General features: G+C 47.8%; 1 protein-coding gene across 1 annotated transcript in view; it reads right to left on the bottom strand.

Moving 5' to 3' along the window:
* Positions 1-17,970, bottom strand: part of CTSB (cathepsin B) — a 29,017-nt gene extending 11,047 nt beyond the window's left edge. The window contains exon 1 of the mRNA XM_004278692.4: positions 17,815-17,970. The gene's annotated coding sequence lies outside the window, so the exon portion shown is untranslated. The remainder of the gene's footprint in view (positions 1-17,814) is intronic.
* Positions 17,971-26,669: the final 8,699 nt, after the last annotated feature.

The following is a 26,669-nucleotide window of genomic DNA, read 5'->3' as shown; positions in this document are numbered from 1 at the left end:
AGCTGATGCTCACGTGACCCTGTGTCAGGAGCCTCCAAACTGTTAGGAAACGTCTTGCCGTGTCCGCGTGTGGCAGGAGGGGCGACAGAGCTGTCTGGGGCCTGTTTTAAAAGTCTTCTGGGCAGAGACGCAAAGCAGAGGGTTCCTTTATATCGACACCCTGACTTACCCCTGGCATCTTAACACTGCCCCAAGATGGAAAGTGTGCTCCCCACAAGAGGGCGTCTGGACCCACCAGGCAGGGGGAGGCCTGGCTGATGGGCCCGTCAGAATCGCACCTGGAAGGGTCGCCACCCTAGGCTCTCACCACTACCTGTCCAGGTGTCAGGAACATGGCAGGGTCCTCAGGAAATCAGAGGCCATCCGCACAGAACACTCCCCGTGTGTCAAACAGGAGCGTCCCCAGGGCCCCCTGTGGACCTAGCCGGCCACTCACGTGGAGCGTGGGACCCCTCCACGCAACCGGACTGCACAGATCTCTGGTTTCTAGAATTCCCTGGCGGTCCGGTGGTTAGCTCTTGGCGCTTTCACTGCCGAGGGCCTGGGTTCGATCCCTGGCCACCCCTGGTCCGGGAACTGGTATCCCGCAAGCTGCATGGCACAGCCAAAAAAAAGACGAAAGGATTCTCTGGTTTCGCGGGGGCGGGGAACGTGGGCAGCTCCCATTTGGTTCTCAGTTGCCGTGCTGACAACTGCCCCACGGTCCACCCTCCTTTCCTGCTCCACGGCTCCTGCCAACTATTCTCCCTGCTCATCCCTGGCCTCAGTGAGAACCGGGCCCGTGAGCCTGGGGTCAGGGTGCGGTATGAACCACCACTCCAGTCTGGTCATGGGGCCTTCCCTGCAGCCGCAGCCCGCCCACCGGGGCCACAGCATCACAGGAGAGCATCTGGGCTGGAGTTCAACTGGTCAACAGCCGCGGGAGCCGCTGGAGAGAATGAGAGTGGGGCTGGATTCCGCTAACTTCCCAACTGTGTACCCGCCGCCTTCACTGAGCCTCAGTCTCACCACCTGTGAAATGGAGCTGGTGAGCACTCGTGTCCCCGGGTGGAAGTCCAGAGTGAAAGGAGGGTGCCTGCCAGTCAGAAGGCAGCAGAGGCCCCACCCTTCTCCTCCTCCCTGTCTCCTCTCCTCTCCCCACTTGCAGTCCATGCCAGACAAGTCCAGTTCACTCAAACCTGCCCAAAATACCTCCACATCACAAAGAGCCCCAATTAAAACTGAGATTTTAACTCCAATCAATCTCCCAACAGACCTCTCCTTCTAAGGGTCCGGAGGTTGCTGAGATGCCAGAGAATACGGAATCAGATTTCTCCTCCTGTGGGGACAGACAGATGCCCCTGCATTCCAGTGAACACCACCTCTTGCTTTCTGTCCACATCCACATGCATCCTGAAACAGGACAAACTAAGTACAAATGGTTTAAAGCATGAGCTATGCTGTTACAAAGCCAGTCACGATCCCACTCGTGGTCTCAGCATGAAACACCACCAGCTTCCACTTCCCCTCTTTTGAACAAACACTTCCCTTTTCTCAATTGTGTGGCGGTTCTTCCCCCCTTAAAAACCAGAGAGAAAGGACAGAAAGTCCTTACTGTGAGGGAAGAGGGCCCCAAACAGGATTAGGACACCTGCAAGTCACCAGATCCCCATCAGGGTGTGGACAGGAGGAAGGGCGGCTGTGGGCAGATGTGACTTGCAGCCCTCAGTCAGCTTACTTCCTGGGAAGACCTTGGGATCCATTACACCCCCTGGCCCTTTTCCAAGCTACTCTCTGGCTTTAAAAAAGGGGCTCTCGGGCTTCCCTGATGGCACAGTGGTCGAGAGTCCGCCTGCCGATGCAGGGGACACGGCTTCGTGCCCCAGTCCGGGAGGATCCCACATGCCGTGGAGCGGCGGGGCCCGTGAGCCATGGCCGCTGAGCCTGCGTGTCCAGAGCCTGTGCTCCGCAACGGGAGAGGCCACAACAGTGAGAGCAAAAAAAAAAAAAAAGGAGGGGGGGGGAGCTCTGTCACTTCTTTCCACTCCAAATCCTTAGAGCACTTGACTGTTTATATGAAAGCACATTCCGCTCGAGCTCCGCAGAATGTTGTCCTGGGCAAACTAGGGCCTGCGTCCAGGTGACGCTGTGAGCCTCCCCTAAGAACAGAGCTGCTCCCCACACCACGTTGAATCCAGTCCTGGGACCACCATGTGCCTTGGGGCTCAGGAAGGAGGGAAATGAACACAGGCATCCTGACATCCCAGGGACACACAGCCAAGCTTTTTTTTTTTTTTACATCTCTATTAGAGTATAATTGCTTTACAACAGTGTGCTAGTTTCTGCTTTATAACAAAGTGAATCACTTATACATACACATATATTCCCATATCTTTTCCCTCTTGCATCTCCCTCCCTCTCACCCTCCCTATCCCACCCCTCTAGGTGGTCACAAAGCACAGAGCTGATCTCCCTGTGCTATACGGCTGCTTCCCACTAGCTATCTACCTTACGTTTGGTAGTGTATATGTGTCCGTGCCTCTCTCTCGCTTTGTCACAGCTTACCCTTCCCCCTCCCCATATCCTCAAGTCCATTCTTTAGTAGGTCTGTGTCTTTATTCCTGTCTCACCCCTAGGTTCTTCGTGACATTTTTTTTCTTAAATTCCATATATATGTGTTGGCATACAGTATTTATCTTTCTTTTTCTGATTTACTTCATTCTGTATGACAGATTCTAGGTCTATCTACCTCATTACAAATAACTCAATTTCATTTCTTTTTATGCCTGAGTAATATTCCATTGTATGTATGTGCCACATCATCTTTATCCATTCATCCAATGATGAACACTTAGATTGTTTCCATCTCTGTGCTACCGTAAGTAGAGCTGCAATGAACATTTTGATACATGACAATTTTTGAATTATGGTTTTCTCAGGGTATATGCCCAGTAGTGGGATTGCTGGGTCATATGGTAGTTCTATTTGTAGTTTTTAAAGGAACCTCCATACTGTTCTCCATAGTGGCTGTACCAATTCACATTCCCACCAGCAGTGCAAGAGGGTTCCCTTCTCTCCCCACCCTCTCCAGCGTTTATTGTGTCTAGATTTTTTGATGATGGCCATTCTGACTGGTGTGAGATGATATCTCATTGTAGTTTTGATTTGCATTTCTCTCATGATTAAGGATGTTGAGCATTCTTTCATGTGTTTGTTGGCAGTCTGTATATCTTCTTTGGAGAAATGTCTATTTAGGTCCTCTGCCCATTTTTGGAGTGGGTTGATTGGTTTTTTGTTATTGAGCTGCATGAGCTGCTTATACATTTTGGAGGTTAATCCTTTGTCAGTTGCTTCATTTGCAACTATTTTCTCCCATTCTGAGGGTTGTCTTTTGGTCTTGTTTATGGTTTCCTTTGCTGTGCAAAAGCTGTGAAGTTTCATTAGGTCCCATTTGTTTATTTTTGGTTTTATTTCTATTTTTCTAGGAGGTGGGTCAAAAAGGATCTTGCTGTGATTTATGTCATAGAGTGTTCTGCCTATGTTTTCCTCTAAGGGTTTGATAATTTCTGGCCTTACATTTAGGGCTTTAATCCATTTTGAGCTTATTTTTGTGTATGGTGTTAGGGAGTGATCTAATCTCATACTTTCACATGTACCTGTCCAGTTTACCCAGCACCAATTATTGAAAACGCTGTCCTTTCTCCACTGTACATTCCTGCATCCTTTATCAAAGATAAAGTGACCATATGTGCGAGGGTTTATCTCTGGGCTTTCTATCCTGTTCCACTGATCTTTCTGTTTTTGTGCCAGTACCATACTGTCTTGATTACTGTAGCTTTGTAGTATAGTCTGAAGTCAGGGAGCCTGATTCCTCCTGCTCCGTTTTTCGTTCTCAAGATTGCTTTGGCTCTTCGGGGTCTTTTGTGTTTCCATACAAATTGTGAAATTTTTTGTTCTAGTTCTGTGAAAAATGCCAGTGGTAGTTTGATAGGGATTGCATTGAAGCTGTAGATTGCTTTGGGTAGTAGAGTCATTTTCACAATGTTGATTCTTCCCATCCAAGAACATGTATATCTCTCCATCTACTTGTATCATCTTTAATTTCTTTCATCAGTTTCTTATAATTTTCTGCATACATGTCTTTTGTCTCCTTAGGTAGATTTATTCCTAAATGTTTTATTCTTAGTGTTGCAATGGTAAATAGGAGTGTTTTCTTGATTTTACTTTCAGATTTTTCATCATTATTGTATAAGAATGCCAGACATTTCTGTGCATTAATTTTGCATCCTGCTACTTTACCAAATTCATTGATTAGCTCTAGTAGTTTTCTGGTAGCATCTTTAGGATTCTCTATGTATAGTATCATGTCATCTGCAGACAGTGACAGCTTTATTTCTTTTCCGATTTGGATTCCTTTTATTTCCTTGTCTTCTCTGATTGCTGTGGCTAAAACTTCCAAAACTATGTTGAATAAGAATGGTTAGGGAGGGGAAGATGGCAGAAGAGTAAGACGCGGAGACCACCTTCCTTCCCACAGATACACCAGAAATACATCTACATGGGGAACAACTCCTACAGAACACCTACTGAGCGCTGGCAGAAGACCTCAGACCTCCCAAAAGGCAAGAAACTCCCCATATACCTGGGTAGGGCAAAAGAAAAAGTAAAAAACAGAGATAAAAGAATAGGGACAGGACCTGCACCAGTGGGAGGGAGCTGTTAAGGAGGAAAGGTTTCCACACACTAGGAAGCTCCTTCACAGGCGTAGACTGCGGGTAGCGGAGGGGGGGAGCTTCGGAGCCGCGGAGGAGAGCGCAGCAACAGGGGTGCGGAGGGCAACGCGGGGAGATTCCCACACAGAGGATCTGTGCCGACCGGCACTCACCAGGCCGAGAGGCTTGTCTGCTCACCCACCGTGGCAGGCGGGGCTGCAAGCTGAGGCTCAGCTTCGGACGGCAGGGAGAGGACTGCGGTTGGCGGCGTGAACACAGCCTGAAGGGGCTAGTGCACCACGGCTAGCCGGAACGGAGTCCGGGAAAACGTATGGAGCTGCCGAAGAGGCAAGAGACTTTTTCTTCCCTCTTTGTTTCCTGGTGCGTGAGGAGAGGGGATTAAGAGCGCCGCTTAAAGGAGCGCCACAGACGGGTGCGAGCCGCGGCTAAAAGCGCGGACCCCAGAGACGGGTGCGAGCCGCAGCTAAAAGCGCGGACCCCAGAGACGGGCAGGAGACGCTAAGGCTGCTGCAGCCGCCACCAAGAAACCTGTGTGCGAGCACAGGTCACTCTCCACACCTCCCCTCCCGGGAGCCTGTGCAGCCCGCCACTGCCAGGGTCCCGGGATGCAGAGACAACTTCCCAGGGAGAACGCACAGCAGGCCTCAGGCTGGTGCAACGTCACTCCGGCCTCTGCCACCACAGGCCCACCCAGCAACCGTACCCCTCCCTGCCCCAGGCCTGAGTGAGCCAGAGGCCCCGAATCAGCGGCTCCTTTAACCCCGCCCTGTCTGAGCGAAGAACAGACGCCCTCTGGCGACCTACACACAGAGGCGGGGCCAAATCCAAAGCTGAGCCCCTGGGAGCTGTGAGAACAAAGAAGAGAAAGGGAAATCTCTCCCAGCAGCCTCAGAAGCAGCGGATTAAACCTCCACAATCAACTTGAAGTACCCTTCAACTATGGAATACATGAATAGACAACGAATCATCCCAAATTAAGGAGGTGGACTCTGAGAGAAGATTTATGATTTTTTGCTCTTTTCCTCTTTTTGTGTGTATGTGTATGCTTCTGTGTGAGATTTTGTCTGTATAGCTTTGCTTCCACCATTTGCTAGGGTTCTACCCGTCCGTTTTTTGTTTTTAATTTTTTCCTTAATAACTACTCTTTTATTTTAATAACTTTATATTTTATTTAATTTTACTTTATCTTCTTCCTTTCTTCTTTCCTTCCTTAACTCCTTCCTTCTTTCCTTCCTCCCTCCGTCCCTCTGTTCCTCCCTCCCTCCTTTCCTTCCTTCCTCCTTCCTTTCCTTCCTTTCTTCCTTCTTTCCTTTCTTCCTTCCTTCCTTTTTTTCTTTCTACTTCTACTAATTCTGTTTTCCTACTTTTTCTCCCTCTTATTCTGAGCCATGTGGATGAAAGTCTCTTGGTGCAGCAGCCAGGAGTCAGTGCTGTGCCTCTGAGGTGGGAGAGCCAACTTCAGGACACTGGTCCACAAGAGACCTCCCAGCTCCACATAATATCAAATGGCAAAAATCTCCCACAGATATCCATCTCAACACCAGCACCCAGCTTCACTCAACGACCAGCAAGCTACAGTGCTGGACACCCTATGCCAAACAACTAGCAAAACAGGAACACAACCGCACATGTTAGCAGAGAGCCTGCCTAAAATCGTAATAAGTCCACAGACACCCCCAAACACACCACCATATGTGGACCTGCCCACCAGAAAGACAAGATCCAGCCTCATCCACCAGAACACAGGCACTAGTCCCATCCACCAGGAAGCCTACACAACCCACTGAACCAACCTTAGCCACTGGGGACAGACACCAAAAACAACGGGAACGACGAACCTGCAGCCTGCAAAAAGGAGACCCCAAACACAGTAAGATAAGCAAAATGAGAAGACAGAAAAACACACAGCAGATGAAGGAGCAAGATAAAAACCCACCAGACCTAACAAATGAAGAGGAAATACGCAGTCTACCTGAAAAAGAATTCAGAATAATGATAGTAAAGATGATCCAAAATCTTGGAAATAGACAAAATGCAAGAAACATTTAACAAGGACCTAGAACTAAAGATGAAACAAGCAACGATGAACAACACAGTAAATGAAATTAAAAATACTCTACATGGGATCAATAGCAGAATAACTGAGGCAGAAGAACGAATAAGTGACATGGAAGACAAAATAGTGGAAATAACTACTGCAGAGCAGAATAAAGAAAAAAGAATGAAAAGAACTGACGACAGTCTCAGAGACCTCTGGGACAACATTAAATGCACCAACATTCGAATTATAGGGGTTCCAAAAAAGAAGAGAAAAAGAAAGGGACTGAGAAAATATCTGGAGAGATTATAGTGGAAAACTTCCCTAATATGGGAAAGGAAATAGTTAATCAAGTCCAGGAAGGACAGAGAGTCCCATACAGGATAAATCCAAGAAGAAATACGCCAAGACACATATTAATCAAACTGTCAAAAATTAAATACAAAGAAAACATATTAAAAGCAGCAAGGGAAAAACAACAAATAACACACAAGGGAATCCCCATAAGGTTAACAGCTGATCTTTCAGCAGAAACTCTGCAAGCCACAAGGAACTGGCAGGACATACTGAAAGTGATGAAGGACAAAAACCTGCAACCAAGATTACCCTACCCAACAAGGATCTCATTCAGATTAGATGGAGAAATTAAAACCTTTACAGACAAGCAAAAGCTGAGAGAGATCAGCACGACCAAACCAGCTCTACAACAGCTGCTAAAGGAACTTCTCTAGGCAAGAAACACAAGACAAGGAAAAGACCTACGATAACGAACCCAAAACAATTAAGAAAATGGGAATAGGAACATACATATCGATAATTACCTTAAATGTAAATGGACTAAATGCTCCCACCAAAAGACACAGATTGGCTGAATGGATACAAAAACAAGACCCATATATATGCTGTCTACAAGAGACCCACTTCAGACCCAGAGACACATACAGACTGAAAGTAAGGGGATGGAAAAAGATATTCCATGCAAATGGAAACCAAAAGAAAGCTGGAGTAGCAATTCTCATATCAGACACAATGGACTTTAAAATAAAAACTATTAGAAGAGACAAAGAAGGACACTACATAATGATCAAGGGATCGAGCCAAGAAGAAGACATAACAATTGTAAATATTTATGCCCCCAACATAGGAGCACCTGAATACATAAGGCAAATACAGCCGAAAAAACGGAGATTGACAGTAACACATTCATAGTAGGGGACTTTAACACCCCACTTTCACCAATGGACAGATCACTCAAAAGGAAACTAAATAAGGAAACACAACCTTTATATGATACATTACACAAGATAGACTTAATTGATATTTTTAGGACATTCCATCCAAAAACAACAGAATACACATTTTACTCAAGTGCTCATGGAACATTCTCCAGGATAGATATCTTGGGTCACAAATCAAGCCTTCGTAAATTTAAGAAAACTGAAATTGTATCAAGTATCTTTTCCGACCACAACGCTATGAGACTAGATATCAATTACAGGAAAAGATCTATAGAAAATACAAACACATGGAAGTTAAACAATACACTACATGATAACAAAGTGATCACTGAAGAAATCAAAGAGGAAATAAAAAAATACCTACAAACAAATGACAAAGGAGACAGGACGACCCAAAACCGATGGAATGCAGCAAAAGCAGTTCTAAGAGGGAAGTTTACAGCAAAACAATCCCACCTTAAGAAACAGGAAACATTTCGAATAACAACCTAAACTTGCAACTAAAGCAAGTAGAGAAAGAAAAACAAAAAACGCCCAAGAGTAGCAGAAGGAAAAAAATCATAAAAATCAGATCAGAAATAAATGAAAAACAAATGAAGGAAATGATAGCAAAGATCAATAAAACTAAAAGCTGACTTTTCAAGAAGATAAACAAAATAAATAAACCATTAGCCAGAATCATCAAGAAAAAAAGGGAGAAGACTCAAATCAACAGAATTTGAAATGAAAAAGGAGAAGTGAAAACTGACACTGCAGAAAAACAAAAGATCATGAGAGATTACTACAAGCAACTCTATACCAATAAAATGGACAAAGTGGAAGAAATAGACAAATTCTTAGAAATGCACAAACTGCCAACACTGAATCAAGAAGAAATAGAAAATATGAACAGACCAATCACAAGCACTGAAACTGAAACTGTGATTAAAAATCTTCCAACAAACAAAAGCCCAGGACCAGAGTGCTTCAAAGGCGAATTCTATCAAACATTCAGAGAAGACCTAACACCTATCCTTCTCAAACTCTTCCAAAATATAGCAGAGGGAGGAAGACGCCCAAACTCATTCTACGAGGCCACCATCACCTTGATACCACAACCAGACAAGGATGTCACAAAGAAAGAAAACTACAGGCCACTATCACTGATGAACAGATGCAAAAGTCCTCAGCAAAATACTAGCAAACAGAATCCAACAGCACATTAAAAGGATCATACACCATGACCAAGTGGGGTTTATTCCAGGAATGCAAGGATTCTTCAATACACGCAAATCAATCAACGTGATACACCACATTAACAAACTGAAGGAGGAAAACCATATGATCATCTCAATAGAGGCACAGAAAGCTTTCGACAAAATTCAACACCCACTTATGATAAAAACCCTGCAGAAAGTAGGCACAGAGGGAACTTTCCTCAACATAATAAAGGCCATATATGACAAACCCACAGCCAACATCGTCCTCAATGGTGAAAAACTCAAAGCATTTCCACCAAGATCAGGAACAAGACAACTTTGCCCACTCTCACCACGCTTATTCAGCATAGTTTTTGGAAGTTTTAGCCACAGCAATCAGAGAAAAAAAGGAAATAAAAGGAATCCAAATCGGAAAAGAACAAGTAAAGCTGTCACTTTCTGCAGATGACATGATACTATACATAGAGAACCCTAAAGATGCTACCAGGAAACCACTAGAGCTAATCAATGAATTTGGTAAAGTAGCAGGATACAAAATTAATGCACAGAAACCTCTGGCATTCCTATACACTAATGACGAAAAATCTGACGGTGGAATCAAGGAAACACTCCCATTTACCACTGCAACAAAAAGAATAAGATATCTAGGAATAAACCTACCTGGGGAGACAAAAGACCTGTATGCAGAAAATTATAAGACACTGATGAAAGAAATTAAAGGTGATACAAACAGATGGAGAGATATACCATGTTCTTGGATTGGAAGAATCAACATTGTGAAAATGACTCTACTACCCAAAGCAATCTACAGCTTCAATGCCATCCCTATCAAACTACCACTGGCATTTTTCGCAGAACCAGAACAAAAAATTTCACAATTTGTATGGAAACACAAAAGACCCCGAAGAGCCAAAGCAATCTTGAGAACGAAAAACGGAGCAGGAGGAATCAGGCTCCCTGACTTCAGACTATACTACAAAGCTACCGTAATCACGACAGTATGGTACTGGCACAAAAACAGAAAGATCAAAGGAACAGGATAGAAAGCCCAGACATAAACCCACGCACATATGGTCACCTTACTTTTAATAAAGGAGGCAGGAATGTACAGGGGAGAAAGGACAGCCTCTTCAGTAAGTGGTGCTGGGAAAACTGGACAGGTACGTGTAAAAGTATGAGATTACATCACTCCCTAACACCATACACAAAAATAAGCGCAAAATGGATTAAAGGCCTAAACGTAAGGCCAGAAACCATCAAACTCTGAGAGGAAAACATAGGCAGGACACTCTATGACATAAATCACAGCAGGATCCTTTTTGACCCACCTCCTAGAGAAATGGAAATATAAACAATAATAAACAAATGGGACCGAATGAAACTTCAAAGCTTTTGCACAGCAAAGGAAACCGTAACCAAGACCAAAAGACAACCCTCAGAATGGGAGAAAATAGTTGCAAATGAAGCAACTGACAAAGGATTAACCTCCAAAATGTATAAGCAGCTCATGCAGCTCAATAACAAAAAACCAATCAACCCACTCCAAAAATGGGCAGAGGACCTAAATAGACATTTCTCCAAAGAAGATATACAGACTGCCAACAAACACATGAAAGAATGCTCAGCATCCTTAATCATGAGAGAAATGCAAATCAAAACTACAATGAGATATCATCTCACACCAGTCAGAATGGCCATCATCAAAAAATCTAGACGCAATAAACGCTGGAAAGGGTGGGGAGAGAAGGGAACCCTCTTGCACTGCTGGTGGGAATATAAATTGATACAGCCACCGTGGAGAACGGTATGGAGGTTCCTTTAAAAACTACAAATAGAACTACCATATGACCCAGCAATGCCACTACTGGGCATATACCCCGAGAAAACCATAATTCGAAAAGAGTCATGTACCAAAATGTTCACTGCAGCTCTATTTACAATAGCCCGGAGATGGAAACAACCTAAGTGTCCATCATCGGTTGAATGGATAAAGAAGATGTGGCACGTATATACAATGGAATATTACTCAGGCATAAAAAGAAACGAAACTGAGCTGTTTGTAATGAGATGGATAGACCTAGAGTCTGTCATACAGAGTGAAGTAAGTCAGAAAGAGAAAGACAAATACCGTATGCTAACACATATATATGGAATTTCAGGAAAAAAAAATGTCATGAAGAACCTAGGGGTAAGACAGGAATAAAGACACAGACCTCCTAGAGAATGGACTTGATGTGGGGAGGGGGAAGGGTAAGTTGTGACAAAGTGAGAGAGAGGCATGGACACATATACACTACCAAACGTAAGGTAGATAGCTAGTGGGAAGCAGCCGCATAGCACACGGAGATCAGCTCAGTACTTGGTGACCGCCTCGAGGGGTGGGATAGGGAGGGTGGGAGGGAGGGAGACGCAAGCGGGAAGAGATATGGGAACATATATATATATATATATAAATATATATATATAACTGATTCATTTTGTTGTGAAGCAGAAACTAACACACCATTGTAAAGCAATTATACTGCAATAAAGATGTAAAAAAAATGCCATATAAAAAAAAGACTGGTGGGAGTGGGCATACTTGTCTTGTTCCTGATCTTAGTGCAAATGGTTTCATTTTTTCACCATTGTGGACGATATTGGCTGTGGGTTTGTTATATATGTCCTTTTTTAATGTTGAATAAAGTTCCCCCTATGCCTACTTCTGCAGGGCTTTTATCATAAATGGGTGTTGAATTTTGTCCAAAGCTTTCTCTGCATGTTTTGAGATAATCATACGGCAAGCTTGATTTTTAAAACAGCCTTCTTATGCAGTTAAGAATCCTCTGTAGACTGGTTTCTAAATCTGATCTAAGGAGACAGGACATGTACCTGAAATTTCCAAATCAGCCAGCTGCAATCTTCTGACTAATCCAGAAGAAGATGGATGCATGTCCAGCCACAGTCTTTCATCAGGTCCTCTGCTCTCCCTTACCCACTGCTGCCGCTTAAATACTGCTGACCCCTTTCACTGTTGGCTCTAAAGAACTGAGTGCCTACATTTTGCCAATAGCCACAAATTAAGGTTGTTTCTTACATGTCAGCAAAGTGGCTCTAGGCGGGGGGAAGGTGGAAGGGCTGGAGGGTTGTGAAGGTTCAGTGGGACCTTGCTACAGCTTGTGTTTCTCTTCCACAAAGGCTGCTCTTGCCCCTTGCTGTCACCGCGGCACTGGCTCCGGGAGCCTGGGCCATTTCAGCGCACCCACACAGAAGCAGGCAGGCCTGCGCTTCCCCTCCATGTCAGCCGCCCACTTACACCTCCATGTTGGAGCGGTACAAGCGACCCGACCTCAGATGTGCTCTGATCGACCCGAAGGACACCCAGGACCTCTCCTTGAGTCCGAAGCACAGCCTTGACGTGGTCTTTCTGTTTTACGTCTTGGTTCCTAATGGAAACATGTGAAGCTGCTTTCTGGCTTATAATCTTTAAATCAAAACCAAAACCAAACAAAAACAGCTGCCAGTCTTCATCCTCACAGCTTTAAGGAGACAGATGGCCAGGCATCGCTGGCTCTCCAGCCCCTAGAGCCCGGCTCCCTGCAGCTAAATGCGCCCAAGCAAGCGCTGTGTGGCCCAGAAAAGGCACCCAGCGCGTCACTGCAGGCTCCAGGAGCTGTGAGAAGGTCCCACCTGCCTCCGGCACCTGAACCCTTCCGGACACTCACAGGGACTCCCCTGCTCCCCGACTGCCGGTTGTCTGCCTGAAATAAGTGACTGATTCCCACCAGGCTCAGCAAGGAGGCCTCCTCGAGCTGCTCTCCCATGGTGCCTGGAAACCGCGCGGCTACACTGCCCACAAATGGGACACTGCTTAAGGTCAGCCACAGCAGCTCATAACCTGCACACTTAGAAAATTACTCTCCTAGGCCTAAAACCATGGACCCCCCAAGAAGGCCCTCAGCGGTCAAAACATTTTGTAGTTTTGAGAAACATGACCATTTGGGCAAAGTTCTGGAAAGTTCTGGAGGCTTTTGCTTGCTGGATTGCTCCCCGACTCTGACCCTGACTTAGTGAGATGAAGAGGTGCTTCATCCCTGTGTCTCAGCTTCTAAAACGGGCGTGCTGCCTGGATCCTGAAGGACCTTGGGGCTACTTCATGAAAGCTTTCAGAAATCCTTGGAGATTCAAATGAGATGAGTGTGCCATGCCTCTCCAGCCTGCGGGAACACAGCAGCTCCCTAATTCAATCCCAGCCTACAGTACATCTCCCTGCTGGCTGGGCACTGCTGGGGGGGATTGGCAGACACAAGAACAAGCAACAGAAAGGCCTCGCCTCTCCTGCTTGGTCTGGGTTTCCTCCCCTGGGGCCCTGGGAAGATACATTCCCCTCACCAGCCTGCTGGGAGATGGAAGGAGACATCTTCCCTGCAGCCTGGCTGGGTGTGGACAGCCCTACTGCCACCAGAAAACAACCCCCACGCACCAGCACCAGCAGCGCGAACATACAGCTCCCTGTGCACAGGCCAGTTAACTCCTGCCATCGCAGGGTAATTCTTTCTATTCTCGGCTGTATCCCAGTGTGGAAGAAAAATCATGATCCCCCTACTCAGATGATGGTTTATCCTGCTATCTTGACCACCAGAACAAAGTACCCCCAAAATACCTGCAGGGCTAAGCATTTGGAGAAGGGGGGGCTGATGGCTCCCAGCTGATGTGTGACAAGGCCTGTACCCTGGAGCAGCTGAACCCCTTGGGCAGCATCACCTTCCCAGGTCTTGCGCAAGCCCAGAGGCCATGTGACTGGTTTGTTCCAGTGAGCACATCCTGCCCCAGTCCAGGTCAGCAGGTCAGGGGGTCACGGAGAAGCTCAGCCCCGCTGGGTCTCTCGGCAGAGTAGCTAGTTTCACACTGCTCTATACTGGATCAGTTCACTATCTAGATGGTATCTGTCCCATCCTCCTTGCCGCATCCGTGCTGGTAACTCTAGGTTATCTTGATGACCAGACTGAGTGATTTGCCCCGTAGAGACAGGTAATACAGTCAAGACTGCAGGCACCATCCTTCCCCGCACCCAGCATTCATAAGATGGTAGTGATGGAAAAGGGCCTCTGGTCTTGATTAAGGTTTTTGTTTCCCAGGTGAGGGGAACTGAAGCTTAAGAAAAGACCCAAGGCAAGCTCTGGATGGTGTACCTGGGTAGGGACAGAACTGCCAAGAGATCGAATTGTAGAGATTCCTCCACAATTATCTGGGTGACACCTGTCATGTCACAAACTTGCAGATGCCTCAGTTTTCTCACCTGTGAAGTGGAAGAGTCAGACTTCCAGTACCCAAAACCCACACGCACCCTCAAAGTTAAAAAATCAGAAAATATTATCTAATTGCAGACAAGTCCAGATACCTAGGTTAGGATCAAAAGAAGCCTTCTGAAGTTCTAGCTGTGGACAAACACATTAAAACCCACAAACTATCACTGATCAACAACAAAAATAGAAAAACCTCATCAATGATTTCCTAGAGCAAAGAATTAAATTTGACTTTCCAGTCATGCAAATCAAAACAAGGACAGCATTTCAAACGCACCAGACTGGCAGAAATTAAAGTCCGATAATGTCTGGTGTTGGTAAATATGAGAGACAAAAACCCTTAAGGCCACTGGGAATATACGCTGGTAAAACCTCATTGGACAGCACTGTCAGTACCTAGAAAAATGGAAGATGCACACACCTTAGGACCCAGCAACTTACTGACTTCTGCTTCTGCCCTAGAGAAACTCTTGCAAGTGTCTGACAGACACAAGGATACTGCAGTGCTGAGAACAGTGAAAAAGCAAAACTAACTGTCCCTCAGGAAATAAATACACCGTGCATTTCAGATGAATGAACTGGACCTGCTATGTATTAACCTAAATCAATCTCACAGACACAAGTGGAAAAAGGACACATGCAGTATAATTAAAGTGTGTTAATTTCAATAACATTATTCACAAATTGATACAAAGTATTAAAAGAACAAGGAGAAAAAAAAACCCAACCAGGCAGGAGAATCATAAAGAGAAGAGCATATAAGAGTTACAAGGTCCCTCAGACACCAGTAACAGATTTGCAGAGTGAAGAAGCTGGAAGCTGCTGTCTGCCCACCCGGGCCATGACCAGCAGGAAAGGCACTGACTCTAAGACCACACACACACACGCACGCGCACACACGCCCTCCGGGGCCATGACCAGCAGGGAAGACACTGACTCTAAGATCACACACACACACACACACACACACCTCTGAGATAAGAAGCTGTGGGTGCTGCAAAAAGCAGGTGGGGATGAGGCCTGCGCTTTAAAACGGGACTGAAGTCTAAATGTTTAATGGTGTTTGATCCCTAGATCCCCCTCCTACCCAAACTAGGTTGGGATGTGAACATACCACGCATGGAGGGACTCGGGAGTCATCTCCCAGGCACCCTTGCTTAGGCAGCTCTGGAGTGTGCGCTGAGCGTGAACCAAGAAAGATGAAGACACGGGACGAGGGGTGGAATGCCAACAGCCTCCCAAAACCCAGTGAGTCCAACACACACCTGCATGTGCTTCAACTAGATTCGTCAATTTACCGTCAATCCTGACCACCGCTACACGTGAGGCTGAACCATATCCAAGTGCCTGACTGCAATCCTCCTTGATGTACAAAAACTACCATTTCATATAGTTCAGCCTCACGTATTTCCAACGCTTTCCTTATGCTAAACTGCCCAAAACAGGCGGCAGACACTGTGGGTCCTCACCCTGAAACGTTTCAGTTCTTCTCTCCCGAGCACAGGGATATTCAATACAACCCCATCTCATCACCACATTTAAGAAAACCACCCAAGAGACAACCCAAGGCTCACCTGAAAGCACTCTTCCTTCACTTCCCAATCCAGCTGCCAATGGTAACACAAGGTATCTTAGCCCTAAAATGTATACCACGTCCTACTCCAACTCCCAGGGCCGGCAGCTGGGGAAAGAAAGAGCCCATCTACAAGGAGGGCCGCAGCTCAGGCTGCTGAATCGGCAGCACACAGGCAGGTGCTTCCTGGAGCTAAAGGGCTTCCACACTCACTGCCTGGCCAGTTCAGAAACAGGCTGTCCAGACCCAGCAGCAGGGGAGCTCAAGTGGAGCCAGGGCTGTGTCTGGCGCAAGTCGCCTTCCCCTGGGCCTGGGACGCCCCCAGATAAGGGATCTGCACCCTTCCACTTGGCTGCACCCCAGCTCTGGGACAAAAATGCCCCCAAAGGTTTGAGTGAATCCATTCTCCAGGGTGCCTTCAACTCGTTGGGAAAGCCACACAGGTTGGGGGCAGCACAGCCCCTTGCTCGATGAAGCTCAAAGGCGCTAAGTCACCATCCCCAGTGCCAACAGGAAACAATCCTCCAGGAAGTTAAGGATGTTACGAAAGAAAAGGAAAGTAGCCTTTACCAAAGCAGACGCCCTGCTAAGGCTCTTCCTCATATCACCCTGCATCTACAGATTCAATTAGATGAACGCACCTCAGCTGCATTCGCCTCTAGTGAGACACCTGAGGGTCAGTTTTTCCAAAGGTAACCAAAGGTTCTAGGCCTCCCTTTGAACCCCTCCTCCCCGCACTGGGTACGAGTCTCTCTTGGGTCAGAGGGAGGGAATGTGGAGCCTGAGCCACTGTCCTTCTCCCCGTGCCAGCCTACTGGCTTCCTCAGTGCCGGGGGAAGGGGTTGACCGAGGCCCACGAAGAAGACAAATCCAATTCACATCTACCTGGACAGCCGGCGGACCCCCAAACTCGGTCACCCCACAACGCTCCCTCTCCGAGGCCTCCACGGTCATCAGCTGAGGGACAGGCGATGCCCCCGGGGCTCTGCCCTGCCTTCGCCTCTCCCGCAGCACCCTGGGCCCAGACCGGCTCCCTTCCTTAGCAATCCAGGGGTGGGCCCAGCCTCTCCCTCCCCCCACACTCCCGGGGCTGGCACCCCGGGTCCTACAGCCTCCTGTCCCCCCCTCTGCTTAGTTTCTCCTCCCATCTGTGGATTTAACTCTTTCTGTGGGTCCCACCTTCCTCCACCCAGTTCCAGGTTCCTGTTTTCCAATTTCTGTCTTCTGGGGGTCCCCGGACTTGGGTGTGATTGTGTGCAAGAAACTGCCCGGGCAAACCCTTTAGAAAAGGAATACACCTAAAACTGATGCAGGTAAATATTATCATCCCAGCAATTTACCGAGGAAACTAAGGCCCATTAGCTCAAAAGGGGCTGGGGACCCGAGCTGCCGCCGAAGTCAGCGGGGCCCGGGCCAAGCTCTTCCTCGCAGGCTCCTCCCTCGGATCCCACCGCCCGGCCCTCCCCGGCCCTGAAGACGGCGGACCGTGGGGTCTGGATGACCCGGCCTGGGGTCAGAACACGACTCGGGGACTGGGGTCTGCGGGGGGGGGGGGGGGAACACGAGCCTCCCAGCCGGAGTGGGAATGGGGGAGGAGCACCGGCTACCCGCGCTGGGATTCATTTTTGCTTTTCTCACCACAACGACGTCCGGGAGGACGCCGTGCCGCCCCGGCTCGCCCGGCTGCGACTGCCCGAGGGTCCCCCTTTCCGCCGGCCAGGGACGCCGGTCTCCCCATCCCCCCGACCCGCCCGCACGCACTCACTCACCGCGCTCCGCTGCCGCCGCAGAGGGCCTGGGCCTGCAGCCTGAGACCGCCCTGGCCAGCGCTGGTGATGGTGCCGGTGCCTGAGCAGCAGCTGTAGCTCCTCAGGGTCGCCCCCGCGCTAAGTAGAGCGCCCGGCCCCGCCCCGCGCTCGACTGACTCCTCACGTGACCGCCGGCGCCCCGCCCCGCCCCGCCCCGCCCCGCGCCCGGCTGACTCACCACGTGACCGCCGGCGCCCCGCCGCCGCGCCCGCCCGGCTCCCGGGCCTCCAGCCGCCTGGGAAGAGGGGTTCTGAGCGCCGCCGGCTTCCACCCTGCGCGCTGGGACCCGTGCGGAGCGGAAGGGGGCTGGAGGCGGCCCTCGGGGCCTCACCCCGCCTGGAGAGATTACCCGGGGCCCACCCGGCCGAGACGCAGCGCATCAAAGCCAAAGCCCGGATTCCTACTTGAGGGAGGGGACAGCTGTTTCTTATTTCGTTGATCCAGAAACAACTGCCAGAGATGGGGGTATCGAGACAGCAGGCTTCCCAGAAGAGCCTTAAAAGGCTGTTAGCTTTACTATTCTGAGACTGTGCCTATCAGATCGTCCAGCTATGTAAGAAAAAAAAAAGGTAGTAGTTAATTACCACTGAGTACTAATTTCAGGAGCTGCATCAGGATTTCTATAGAGAAGCACCTGAGAGGCAAAAATCTGTTTGGAAGAGTGGTTGCCAGGAGGCCGGTCCTGAAGAGGACGTACACAGCAAGCACACTGTTGTACCTGAAGTTTACCTGGGGGTGGGGGTCCCTATGGAGGCTGATGGAGGGGCTCAAGTCCCACTTGGTTCCATGGTTCCCCGGATGTTTTTTTAAAATAAATTTATTTATTTATTTATTTTGGGGCTGTGTTGGGTCTTCGTTGTTGCGCGCGGGCTTTCTCTGCTTGCTGCGAGCAGGGGCTACTCTTCATCGCAGTGTGAGGGTTTCTCATTGCGGTGGCTTCTCATGTTGTGGAGCACGGGCTCTAGGCGCGTGGGCTTCATTAGTTGTGGCACGCGGGCTCAGTAGTTGTGGCTCACGGGCTCTAGAGCACAGGCTCAGTAGTTGTGGCGCACGGGCTTAGTTGCTCCGTGGCATGTGGGATCTTCCCGGACCAGGGCTAGAACCTGTGTCCACTACATTGGCAGGTGGATTCTTAACCACTGCGCCACCAGGGAAGTCCCCTGGATGTTTCTAACACGCATGACAATCTTGCGAGGTTGGTATGATCCCAGTATTATTCAACGGGCTCAGAAAAGTCTGGTATTTTATCCTGGTGCTCCTGTAGTAAGAAAGCTGTAGATCTGGCCAACTCCAGGAGGCCCTGGATGTCTGCTGTGTCCTGCAGATGCCTGGCCATGAGCTGTGACACAGTCCCTGTGCATGACAGGGCCCTTCAGAGAGTCTCCGGACACATGTGGCCGCACCTGTTTGGTCCCAGTTAGGGGTAAGAGTGGAAGGAAAAAAGACTCAGTCCACACATGGTTGCTGCATCCTCAAGTGTGTGGAATATCCAAGGAACTTAACAACAGCAGTTGTAAGCAGGGGATCAAGAGACTCCAGCCTTGGACTCCAGACTGCAAGTCAGTGTTTTGCCAAGTCACCTTCATATGACATCAGTCATTCTTGAATTCCATAATAGTGCTCGTAAGAGGCACAAGTAGGAGGACACGCTCATGATCATGATAAATCTCTCTCCCTCTCTCTTCTTTATAGCATGACAAGAGGAGTGCCAAGTGCTTTCCATGCATTCTCTCAATTTTACGGGATTTTGGATGGGTGCCATTATAGAGATAGAAATCCCTTTTGAAATAGAGCAAAAGAAAAATAAACAGGTACTACTAGAGTAGAATTGAACCATTCCTGGGAGATCCAGGAGTGCTTCATGGAGGAAGCAACATGCCACAGGATCTATGTTACTTCCCTCTTTGCTCTCACTGGTTCTTAAGCTCCAAGAGGACCAGGATTTTGCCAGTGTTGTTCCCTCTGCATCCCCAGCACATAGTAGCATGCTTGGCACCTAGTAGAGAACGAACACTTGTTCACTGAGTGAATTCATAAATGAATGAAATGGACTTTGAAGGTTAATAGAATTTTGGCTTAACTTGCCAGGTTTGGGACCAGGGAATAGCTCTCAGAATGTACAGAAGGGCCTTGGCCTGTATGTGCAGAAGATGTTTGCCTGTTGAGCTTCTGGGAAAGAGGCCTAGGTATACAACCAAAAGAGATAAAAACATATCCTCACAAAAACTTGGATTCAGATGTTCATTGCAGCATTATTCACAATAAACAAAGGGTAGAACAACCCAGTGCCCATCCACTGATAAATTGATACACAATACGCCATATGCCCATATAACGGAATGGTACTCATTTATAAAAAGGAATGAAATATCGGTACATACTACGGCATGGATAAGCCTTGAAAACATTTATGCTAAGTGAAAGAAGCCAGTCACAAAGACCACATATCATATGATCCCATTTATATGAAATGTCCAGAAGAGGCAAATCTATAGAGATTGAAAGTAGATCAGTGATTGTCTCAGGTTGGGGGGGCAGACAGGGAGATGGGAGATTTGGGAGGTGATAGCTAAAAGGTATGGGATTTCTTGAGTAATAAAAGTGCTCTAAAATTGATTGTGGTGATGGATATATATGTACCCTATGAACATAGTAAAAAAAAAACATTGAATTGTACATTTTTAAATGAGTAAATATTTTGGTATGTCAGTTATATCTCAATAGAACTATTACAAAAAAATTTAAAAAGAGGGTTGATTAAGGAAGTACTGGAAAAGGCTAAAGTACAAACAACCCCCGCCCACTTTTTCTGGCTGTCCTTTAAAAAGTCCCTTTTCTGAAGAAATACCTGATCTGTTTCTCTCTCTTTTGTAAACACTTGTAAATTCATTTTCCTCTGACCTCTTTCTGCCAGCTTCTAAATCCAGAGGAGTTAGGCTGGTGGTGGAGAGATTTTTAATGGATGGTTTGTCGATATTTACTGGGCTCTTTAGTAGCTGACAGTGGAGTCTGACGGTTTGGGCATCAGCTAGTTCTTCCTCCCAGGTGTTAACCCAACAGAGTGACAACTGATAAGAGCGAATCCTCTCTCTACCTTCTTTTTTTTTTTTTTTTTTGCGGTACGCGGGCCTCTCACTGTTGTGGCCTCTCCCGTTGCGGAGCACAGGCTCCGGACGCGCAGGCTCAGCGGCCACGGCTCACGGGCCCAGCCGCTCCGCGGCATGTGGGATCTTCCCAGACCGGGGCACGAACCCGTGTCCCCTGCATCGGCAGGCGGACTCTCAACCACTGCGCCACCAGGGAAGCCCTACCTTCTTTTTTTTAATATTTATTTATTTATTTGGTTGTGTGGGATCTCAGTTGCAGCAGGCGGGCTCCTTAGTTGTGGCTCACCAGCTCCTTAGTTGCAGCATGCATGTGGGATCTAGTTCCCTGACTGGGGATAGAACCCAGGCCCCTTGCATTGGGAGCGCAGAGTCTTAGCCACTGGACAACCAGGGAAGTCCCACAGATAAGACCTTTTGAAGGTCTCCTTGGGCCCCTAATTCTTACTTTAGGCCTTTTATGAGCCTGACAGCGTGATCTCCTGAGACCTCTAGCAGGTGGAAGGAAGGAAGTATTTGAAGGAGGATTTCTTTCCCCCATTATGCCCTGCCCCCAGTTCACTCAAGCCTACAGGGCCAGAAGCACTGGATTCTACCATGAACCAGAATCTTCTGAGCTTCCTGGAGGGCTCTGACCAATGGGAAGAGTTGACAATAGTGTCCTGCACAGAGATCTTGTTCCCTGAAAGCTGGGTTCACCTCTTGGTGGATGCTGAGCCAATAGACACAACAAAGTCAAAGATCAGGAGAAGGATGTATTATTACTTGCAGCCAGGAAGGAGAACACTGGGGATCTTTCCCAAAGCAGTGTCTCCCCAAACAGCAAAACTGGGGAAGGTTTAAGCTAAGGGTACATACATATTAATGAAGGGGCTTGAGCAGAGGACCATTAGCACAGAATTGGGGCTAAGGTCGACAGAGTCCAAGTCTTAGTTGACTGAAGTCGGGAGGGTCAACGTCATCATTCTGTCCTCCACCTGGGTAGGGACCTTTTTCCCGCAGAACTCTAAGATATATTGGTGGGACTTCCCTGGTCGGGGAACTAAGATCCCACATGCCATTCAGCCACAAGAGATAAATTTTTAAAAAGGATATATTATTATGTATTCCCCTTGAGGAGAAACTAGGACTCTGCTTTATCACTGCACTATTTAACTGCCTTTTCTCTGTTCCTGCGTTCCTTTGTTCCCTTAAAATCATTAATTACTGGGACCTACTCAAGGGCAAGCATTGTGGCCAGGCTTAGATCACAAAAGGGCTTAGGCCAAAATGGGTTCTCTTGTATCAAGAAAACCATTCCTGGCTTCCTTTCTCCAGGACCCCCTATCCTATCTGCTTACAATCTCCCTTATCAACACTCTTTTTTCCCACTGGTCCTAGCCAGGGTAGGAAAAAAAAAAAAAAAAAAAAACCAGAGCCAGAAAAACCTGGGTTTGATTTCTAGTTCCGAAGTTTCTTCACTTTTCCCAGCCTCTAAACAGGTTGTTATGAGGGGATAATTTAAGTTAGATTCTGTGTAGTGCACCAACCACAGTGCCCATGAAACCGAGCAGGACACTATGGGGCCTTCCTGGTGACAAACTCCCCCCATGTTTCCCACCTCTTGTTTGTAAAAAACCTTTAACTTCCTAGGTCTTCCTCAAGTTCCAAAGAGCAGATTTAATCAGAGAAATTTAAAAATGCAGAAACAAAGGAAAACAGTGAAACAAGACAAAATAATAATAGTTTAGCCATAAAACAGAGTCAAGGACCTTTAGTTCCTCCTCAAGGACTATAGATAATATCCTGAACCATATCCTTGAGTTGTTTTGCAGAGACAAAACCCCCCCCATCAGGTGGAAGATGTTAACTACATTCAGACCACTAGCAGCACTTAGACGCCAGACCGGCTGGAGCCAGAAAACTGATAATTGAGATCACCTTGTTACTGCCTCACCAACTAATTAGAAGGATGTCCATGAGTTGATCATGTACCCCAGACCCCCCTTTCACTTTGTCTTTAAAAACCCTTCCCTAAAAGCCAGTGGGGAGTCCAGGTCTTTTGAGCGTGAGCTGTCCATTCCCCTTGCTTGGCCCTGCAATAAATGCTGTACTTTCCTTCACCACAACCCGGTGTCAATATATTGGATTTGCTGCACATCTGGGTGAGCGGAACCAAGTTTGGTTTGGTAACACCCACAAATACACTCTTCAAGTTTACAAAGTTCCTCCCACTTTCTAATGGCCAGAGCGAGATATATAGAAAGTTCTGGTCTTAAAACATGGACAATACCAAATGTTGGCAAGGATTTGAAGCAATGGGGGTTTTCTTTTTTTAATTAAAAGTAGAGCGAGAGAGGAAGCAAGCTCTCTGGAGTCTCTTCTGATAAGGGCACTCTCAGGACCTCAGCTAAACCTAGCTAATTCCCAAAGACCCCATCTCCAAATACCATCTCACTGGGGGTTAGGGCTTCAACATGTGAAATCTGGGGGGACACGACTCAGTCCGTGGCAGGGAGTTAATACATGTAAGGCACCAAGCGCCCAGCACAGGAAACACACTCCAGATCAAGAGTGCTGACCACTCATGTGAGTGTGTTTGTACTCATATAGCTCTTTACAGTTTGCAAAGCAGTCTCACCCTCATAATCTTTCCCACTTGGAGCCTCTTAGCCGCCCTCTGAGGTAGGCTTCTTCCAGATGAGAAAACCCAGGAGAGGCTGGGCCATTTGCCAAAGTCACGTGCACTTAAGTCTCCTGACTCAGCCCACGTGTTTCCTGTCTCTTCTTCTCAGGTCACCCGCACCACCTTTAGCAAAATGTGTCCCCTTGGACCCACTCCAAGGCTGCCTAGGAGCTCGCAAAGGGGTCTGAGTTACAGAGAATTGACGAGTCTGCTTTGGGTCCCATACTTGGGGGTCTCCTGGAATGTGTCAGACTTGTTTCTGTCCTAGGTACTAAGTTTCCCCTAGAGACAGATCTGTTGACTTAGTTCTCTGTGAAAAAGCAGCTCCATGCCGTCAGCAGTGAATACAGAACATACAATCAGCAAAGTCATCAGGAAGAGTGACAATAGGGAAGTACCCCAATTCGGAGTTCTCCATCATTTGGGGCTCAAATGGGAGAAAAGTTTTATTACCGTACACCAGCAGAAATCGTTTCTGAGTATGAGATTCTTTTTGCTAAGGGAAGGTAAAGAGTAAACTGTTCCCATTTAAATGCATAGTCATTGCTCCGGCTCATTTTAGAGACCAGTGAGGTCATCATGGACGGATGGTGTAATTTCTCTATCGATTTCAGAAGGCTTGTTTGCTGTAGATGGCCAATAAGTACTTTTCAAAAATCAACTAATCTTCAGAGAAGATCTTTTATTTCTCATGAATTCTTCTTTTGCTTGAGGATGTCTTTAGATTTTAGAAGTCCATGGTGAGGAGACTTCCCTGGCGGTCCAGTGGTTAAGACTCCATGCTCCCACTGCAGGGGGCACGGGTTCGATCCCTGGTCAGGGAGCTAAGATCCCACATGCTGCACAGCACAGCCAAAAAAATTCAAAAAAAAGGAAAAGAAAAGAAAGAAAAGAAATGCATGGTGAGATATGAAATCCTTTGTTTTCTCCAGATGTCTGCCTGTGTGAGCTCCCATCCTCATCTATTTAGTCTATTTATGTTGGGTTCTGTGGAGGTGAGAAAACCTCCTCTAATTGGCATTGGTCTGTGACTGGATGAATAAAGTATCTTCTGATTGTTAGTCATCGAATTTGCGTGTGTGTGAAGGGAAGTAGTGGATTAGTCATCAGGGAGTAGGTGGGGGAAGTTGGTGAATTTGCAACAAGAGCTGAGAAGGGCTTGAGCATCCACTGGGGCCAGGGTACAGCCTGAATCCCAGTCAGTTTTCTGCCTTCCGTTCAGCCAGGAGTGGCCTTCAGTCCTGGAGCAGGAGCTTCACACATGCTCGTGGCTGGGGTAACAGGCTCGTGAACCCATAAAAGAATGGTGCCTCCTGGGCTTCCCTGGTGGCGCAGTGGTTAAGAATCCACCTGCCAATGCAGCAGACACGGGTTCAAGCCCTGGTCCGGGAAGACCCCACATGCCGCAGAGCAACTGAGCCCGTGAGCCACAACTACTGAGCCTGCGCTCTAGAGCCCGCGAGCCACAACTACTCAGCCCGTGTGCCACAACTACTGAGCCCGTGTGCCACAACTACTGAAGCCCACATGCCTAGAGCCCATGCTCTGCAACAAGAGAAGCCACCACAATAAGAAGCCCGCACACCGCAACAAAGAGTAGCCCCCGCTCGCCACAACTAGAGAAAGCCTGTGCACAGCAACAAAGACCCAACGCTGCCAAAAATAAAGTTTAAAAAAAAAAAAAAAAAAGAACGGTGCCTTGTGCCAGCAGAGTGAATGTGACCTGTAGGAGGCCGGCTTCTAGCTGTTAGCAATCTGCTGGTAGCGCTGGGCCAGAGGTCCCTGAGCAAGCCGAGGGCAGGACGACAGGCTGAGCTCGAGTCTGCAGCCAGCCGTTGCCATGAACAGGCACATCAACTCAAGCCCAGGGGCAGGAGGGGAACCAGGGTCTGTATGTCTGAGACAAGCCTGAGTTAATCAAGGCAAAAATATCTGTGCTCTGTTAGCAAAACTATCCTTGCTCCTTTTTACGCTTTGCTATTTTCTTGCACTTTAGGTTTTCACCTGGGACCTCCCCTCCCTTTAGATTCAGGTAAAATGAATGGAAAACTTCCATTTTGACGGTCTTTGGATGTTAAAGGTGTCTCTAGATGTTGCAAATCTCCAGGTGAAGGAGGATACTGCGGGAGGAGGGCGTGCTTGCTTTCTGAAGACGTAAAACTCCACCCTTGTTCAACTTCTTTATTATTTTATTTATGTATTTATTTTGGCCACACTGTGAGGCACGGGGGATCTTAGTGACCTGACCAGGGATCAAACCCTCACCCCCTGCAGTGGAAGCACGAGGTCTTAACCACTGGACCGCCAGGGAAGATCCACCACCCTTGTTCCAGTTCTGAAGCTCACACTGAACCTGGTGAGTTTAGTAAACCCTCCTGGAGATTTAGGAACAGACCGCGAGGATGGGCAGCTGGAGGCCATGAGGTGGAAGAGGGCTGTACCTTGCAGAAAGCCATCCAGAACCCGAGGCATCTCCTTCCATAAGATGTTCTTTGCCGACCCCGCCGTGCTGGATTTCACGTCGCCCCGACCTCACCTCTCCTTCCCTGCCTCACGTACAGCTGCCTCCCCGCTTCTCTGATGTCGGGGTCCTTGCTGACATTCATCCACCCGACGAGGTCTCATCTGTCCCAACCTGGCCTAGCTCAAGATCCTTCCTGTATCGGCTGGAGTTCTGGGTTCAGCTGTGCTCTCTCTTTTTAATTTCATTCTCCAGGCAAGTTCCTTTTGCAAATCCCAATCTTGCTCAGCTGAACGAAGCGGGTCAGGGCCGGACTGCTGTGGGGTTGTGCGCGCATGGAGGCTCCACGTTGTCCTGGCCTCCCGGGTTCCAGGTGCCCCAGGGGAGCCCAGCGTGGGAGGGGCGTGGAGGTGCAGCTCCTTCGTGGTCGGCACGAGTGAGGCACTCATGCTGCAGAAGCCCTCCCAGGCAAGGGAACATGTTCCAGACACACCTACCAAGGTTGCCCTGAAGATTTCTTCAGGTTTTTTAAATTTATTTTTTATTTTTTATTTTTGGCTGTGCCACAGGGCTTGCGGGATCTTAG

Source organism: Orcinus orca, chromosome 6 (genome assembly GCF_937001465.1).
Source record: "Orcinus orca chromosome 6, mOrcOrc1.1, whole genome shotgun sequence".
NCBI lineage: Eukaryota > Metazoa > Chordata > Mammalia > Artiodactyla > Delphinidae > Orcinus > Orcinus orca.
This window is presented reverse-complemented; position numbering and strand designations above follow the sequence as displayed.